Below are 6,000 nucleotides of genomic sequence, written 5' to 3'. Positions count from 1 at the left end.
CCCGCAGCAGCTCCCCCAGACCAGTTGTGCTTTACAAGGCTTCTTGTACCATGATCTGGCCACTGAATTTAGCGTGCAGTTGTGCTACTGCTCACTCAGACAAAACACTGAACAGGTGAAAAAGCTCCTCTATTGACAGTGGCCCAATATTTTTTTTCTGCAGCAAAACAGAAGAGAAGGTTGGGTTTCACATAACATGGGAATTGAGCTGTTGGACAGCATTATTACGTCCCTGCTGTCAGCACATCCACCCTGGCTTTCCAGCCCCCAAGGGGAGAGAGCAATCCCAGCATTTACCATGTCAGATCCTACCCTGCTGTCAGCCTGGGTGGCTGAAAACCTCACCCTGAAACTGTTCTTTCTGGAAGCACTTTTTCTTGCAGTGTTTCCTGCAGAGCACACTGTGCGCTGTACCTTTCCCTCAGCAGTAGGCTGACATGATGAGCATCTCCTTCCCAATAATATTTCGTTTGAAGATCCTGAAGGAAAATAATTGCTCATGCTCTCCATCAGAAAACCAAACAATTACAGTGGTGAGTGATATTGTAGCAGTGCCTATAATTAAGGAACTGCCAGCATTTTAATTATAAACTAGTAACTTCAGTGGCTGACAATCCAGCTGTACAGCAGAGCCATTAAAAGCAAGATTGCCAGTTCTAGAGTTATAGACCAGCAATTAAAGTTTTAAGGAGCCTTTTTGTACTTCTTGCTTATTAAGATGTGTTCCTTGCCTATTAAGGGCTTTGGGGAAATTTCAGTGAAGTCCTTACATTAATGAATAGTGGGTTTTCCTTTAACTTTCAACGATTCCTCTGTCACAGTATGGGGTGAGGACATCCTGAGGAGAGCAAGTATCTCGTCAGGCTTTCTGCAATCACACTGAAGCTGACATAGGTGCTGCTTTAACGTGTTCCACCTTCCAAGCACTGGGACAGTTATTGCTCAGTATCACCAAGGAGCTTTGCTGAAGTCTGTTTAGAAGGTGCTTTAAGTACCAGTGGGGATTTATTCAATTATTACTTAAATTTTTTTTAAAAATAGATTTTAAACAATAAAATTTCATTAAGCATTAAGAGGTTAAGAACTCACTACTTTACAATATTAAAAACATTAAAAATGAGATGAAGCTTGTCCCTTCTCCAGCTTCTGAGCCATTGCAGAACCAGGCTGAGGTTCAACTTCCCTTTTTCCTTCATTCAGGAATTCAAAGCATTCAAATGCTGCAGAGTGGAGTTCCCCCGGACTGCCTGCCCCTGCAATGGTTCACACATTCCAAGCCTGTGCTCATCCCACAGCCAAGCAGGTCAAGAGGAGAGAGCAGCCGGCAGCACACAGCCAAGGGGCAACCAGTGAGCATACAAGTACCTGTAAGCTCATATAGCCCTGTGCATACAGGTACCAGACACACCAGCATCACCTACTCAGTGAGTTTCCTGCTGAAAACTTCCCTACCCTGCAGCAGCCATTGCACATCCCGGGAGTGCGATGGAAACACTCCCGGTAAATGCTGCTGTTAGGTCAAGCCACTTCAAACCAAGCGCAGGGTGAGGAACAGGGTCACAGAAATGACAAACGCTGATCTAGGGATGTCTGCACAGACAGATGTTACCTGCCAGCAAGGCAGGAGTGTGCTGAGACCCAGGCTGTGGCTGGCTTATGCAGCCAGCCCTGTTCTCAGTGCAGTGGGGACAAAGCCCCAGCCAAGGCATGGACCTTCCTCACCTCCCTGCCTTTTCCATCATGGGTCTCCAGTGAGGACCAGTGTACAGGCTTTTCACTCATCCCCTGCCTGGGGACACACAGGGATGCTCAGCCGTTGCACAGAGACATTCACTACCCAGGAAATCACCCGCACTGCGATGCGTCTCTGAGAACATATTTCCAACCTTCAGGCCTGCCTCAAGGGAAAGGTCCCTGCAGAGCTCAGAAGAAGCAACACTTGGGAATAAAAGCTTGCTGATCAAGACACACCATGTCTTAATTACACAGAGCCAGTATTCCCAGCACTTCCTTTGCAGAAGCAGATATTGATGCTTGGCCTCATGTGATTCTGAATGCCACAAATACACTTATTTGTTTCCATTACTTACGTTTTGCATATTTTTCTAAACCTCAGATTATTAAGCACAGTTTTCTGTGCTGGAAAGCTCAAATATCACAACATGCAGGGGTATGCCTCAAAGCTTCTAGCAGGCACTAGTGACATCTAAGCTATGCTAAAATACTTCTTTGTCCACCTCTTTAAACCTTATGAATGACGATTTGACACCTTTTCCATAAGCTTTTGAAGAGCTGTGCTAAAGGAGGGAGGATTAACCTTAGGGCAGGGCATAAGCAGGGATAGAAATTGGGGTTTGTTCAGCACTCAGACTATCACTTCTCATTCCAGAGCTAGTTATGCGAGATGTTAATTTGAACTGGCAGCAGATTTTGCATAAAGACATCTCAGAACACTAGCCAGCCCCAGCATTTGCCATGGGTTTTAGTTCTCGTGTTATTAAAACCTTTTAATGAAGTTTTCCAGGATAGATCTTACTTCAAGCTTTGCTGCTGTGACATTCAATGCTAGTTGAGCATATACACACTCCAAAGGGTAAAGAGAGGGTATTTTATTACTATTAAGTGTCCTGTAATTGGCCTTAACTTCTTCACATTATAGGACACTGAGAAACACTGGGGTTATGTCTATAGGATTCGCAGCATCCCTCCTTTCCTTGTATGTGACAGGACTGCCTAGAGCTTTTATGCAGGGGCAAAATATTTACTGTTGATACTGGAACCATTTCTATGACATCTTCTTTCAGTCTAGAATGTATTTATTTTATCCTCTCTTTATAATGATAGTTCCACCAAAGTGGTTACCATGCTTCAGAGAATCTACCCTCCACGGCTTGCATTTCCCTTCTGAAACCAGACAGCTGCTGAAAACAGCTTATATCCATTTCTTTTTTCTAACTGGAAAAAACCCTCTTAAACCCTGAAGTTGCATCTTTAGAAGACTGACGGCAAACCCTGAATTCATTTACTTGTTCAGCACAACTTGCTCTTGAGGTGTCACACGGTTCTTTATCTACTTACTCCCAGCTCTTTGTTCAAGCCTCCTATTTCATATTTTAAAACCAAAAATGATCAAAACATACCCTGTGAAAGGACTCTTTTTTCCCCTCCGCTTGCTTCTCTTTTCTTTGCACAGGGATGCCTTACAAACCCGCCCTTGCCCACCTTCTCTCCACTTGCTCCTTGGCAGTGTTGGGAGCAGAGCTCCTCTGTAGCATCACTTCCCACCCAGGATGGGGGAGATCCTCAGCTGATTCACCCACTGTGGTCTAATGGGTTCCTGTACTTGCTGGGAAGTGACCCATAGTCCTGAGTGTAAAAGAGGAGCAGAAAACAGGAGAAAGATTGCTGTCTAATTATAGGTAGTACTTCTACACACAGGCGCAAGATGTTAATGTCAGGGAAGCTCATTTATGTCCTGTGTCTTCCGTTACTTATTCTGCATTCTTCTTAGGATACAGGAGAGAGCAACTCCTACATACAATTTATATATATCTGTAGATGTGTGAGAGATTCTTAATAAAAAGAGGATGACAGTTGCCACAGGAAATTATGAATACATGCATATGTACACACTCGAACACGCACCCGGAGCCTTTGAGACTCTTCCATTTCTTGAAGGAAATACTTTTAAAGAAGCGTGATGCCCCTCTTGCTTGAACCAAGAGCTCAGCAGCAAAGAAGGGGGTGAATATGCACCCAAGCCTTCCTCATAAGCTCTGATCTAAGAGAACGTGTCACTTTGTGATGTGGGCATGTGAATAAGTCATCTTCGTGTAAGCCACAGCACAGCTGCTCTAGTAAATATGCATTTACCTTTCTGTTACTGCAAGGTGGGACATACGGAGGGGTAACTGCTTCACATGGCAATTGTGAGCGTCAGCTTTCCTCTACAGGAGGGAAGAGTGGGGTTTCATTTCTACTCCACTCTAAATGCAGCAACCAAAGAAATGAGGCAGCTTCACCTGAGATTCAGACACTGACGAAAGGCAGTAAGACTCAAGCTTGTTTTCCTCCAAAACTCCTGTAATTGCTACAGTAATAATCAGTTTAGTGAAGGATAGTTCAATCAATCTGGCCCTGGGAAAACATTAAGTAATAATAGTTTTGTACAAGCTTCAGCCTCGTGTCTTTATTAAAAACCTACATCAAAGCCTATGCCTAGTCCAGTCTATTCATGCTACCACTCTCATTTGAAACATGCTCATACACCAAAGAATCCTGATGGATTGGAGCCCTAGGAGGTAAACCGGCAGATTGAGGAGGTTAAATGTATTTCTTTACTAATGGGACTGATGCTGTTCAAAGCTCCCATAAAAATTCAGTGTGAAGAGCTTCCTAAGCTCAGGGGGTTTATAGCCTTCATGATCATTCAACCTTTAAGCAGATACAAAGACATTTTTTCTCTGCCTCTCTCTGAATATATCCATCTCCTCAGGAACAAGAGAAAGACTTTTAAAGAGAACTTGATAAAATTCCTGAGACAGCTCATTAATTCTAGTCTCTTCAGCAGTGACTTCCCCACCAATTGTGGCACTCAAAGAGGTTATGGATTGCCTTAGTAAGAGCGAATCCTATTCATTAGCTATTTCCCTGCACTTGCATATTAATATTGTCTGGCCTTTTTAAATATAGAAACCTATTTTCTTCTAACCCATCTTTAACAGCCATTTTGTTTCCTAAGGGTAGCCACAAAATAATTGATACTGAGTTATCCCACCACTAAAAAGTCTGTGAAGTTCCCCAAGTGGCCTCCTGTTGCTGCTGGGGAGCTGGGGCATGCTGCTGGTTTGCTCTATAGATATAGCGATTGTACCACTGTTGTGATGGGCAATTTAGGATCTTTTGCCCTGCACACCCTCTTCTCCACTTTGTGAAGACACGATTTAGACAGTAGAACTTTTATCTCTGTTACACATGTGCAGAGAAGCTGTGGCTGCCCCATCCCTGGCAGTGTTCAAGGTCAGGTTGGATGGGGCTTGGAGTAACCTGCTCTAGTGGAAGGTGTCCTTGCCCATGGCAAGGGGTTGGAACTGGATGAGTGTTAAGGTCTCTTCCAACCTAAACCATTCTATGATTCTATTATAAACAGAATTCAGTGGTGAGAATAGGAGATAATAACCACAGACAGTGCAAGTTGTAGGTGTGAAGGACTTTGCAGCAGTCCTTTATCCTGTCCACAGCTCGGATTCACACAGCACTACCCAAATGAGTATCACTGAAACTCTCAAGTAACTCAAAAGCAGAAAGACTTGGAAGCATCAGGAGGTAACTTGCTGCCAAAGAAATCTTTATTCTGCAGGGTAAAGGGAATTCTGTTAATTTATTTGACTAAAATGAGAGCCGTTTGAAATCTCTCAACTGTGTTTTATTGAATGAGGGTTTTCATGTAAACAGAACTTTTGAAGGACCTTGGGGAGAGGAGGTGTATTGAAGAAAATATTGCTTCCTTGGCAAAAGAAAGCTTAAAACTTTGGAGGTTTCTATGAAAATGAGGTCTCTTGTGCTGTTAACTACATACCCTGAAATAAGAAAAGGGATTTTCATCTTTTTTCATCAGCTTCCAAGATTAATAGCTTTACAAGAATCTAATCTTTTTGGAAATCCAGCACAAATACTTCCCTTTTGCATCTTGCAATAGCAAACTATTCAGCCAAAGTAGATACACAAAAACCCAGCAACTAATTTGTGCCCATTTGGTCATTCTGATGAGGCTGCAGTAAAAGAACTGGGAACTGGAAGAATTACAAGGGAACTCCCAAATACTAAGTGGCAGCCAAAACCTCCCCCTGGTACTGACAATGTACCATCAGTAAGGAGTGGTTCAAACCCATGGCTGCTGCTCAGCTTCTGGCTGTTGGTGTGGCAATATTCATTGTAATGAGGAGTTTGATGAGCTGTTTATAGCACAAGCCTGGGTACGGATCATTTTCTGAGAATAAC

The sequence above is a fragment of the Pezoporus flaviventris genome, unplaced genomic scaffold (assembly GCF_033815535.1).
Source record: "Pezoporus flaviventris isolate CSIRO_AGI_PZ_B2104156 unplaced genomic scaffold, CSIRO_AGI_Pfla_v1 ptg000073l, whole genome shotgun sequence".
Classification (NCBI taxonomy): Eukaryota; Metazoa; Chordata; class Aves; order Psittaciformes; family Psittacidae; genus Pezoporus; species Pezoporus flaviventris.
This window is presented reverse-complemented; position numbering follows the sequence as displayed.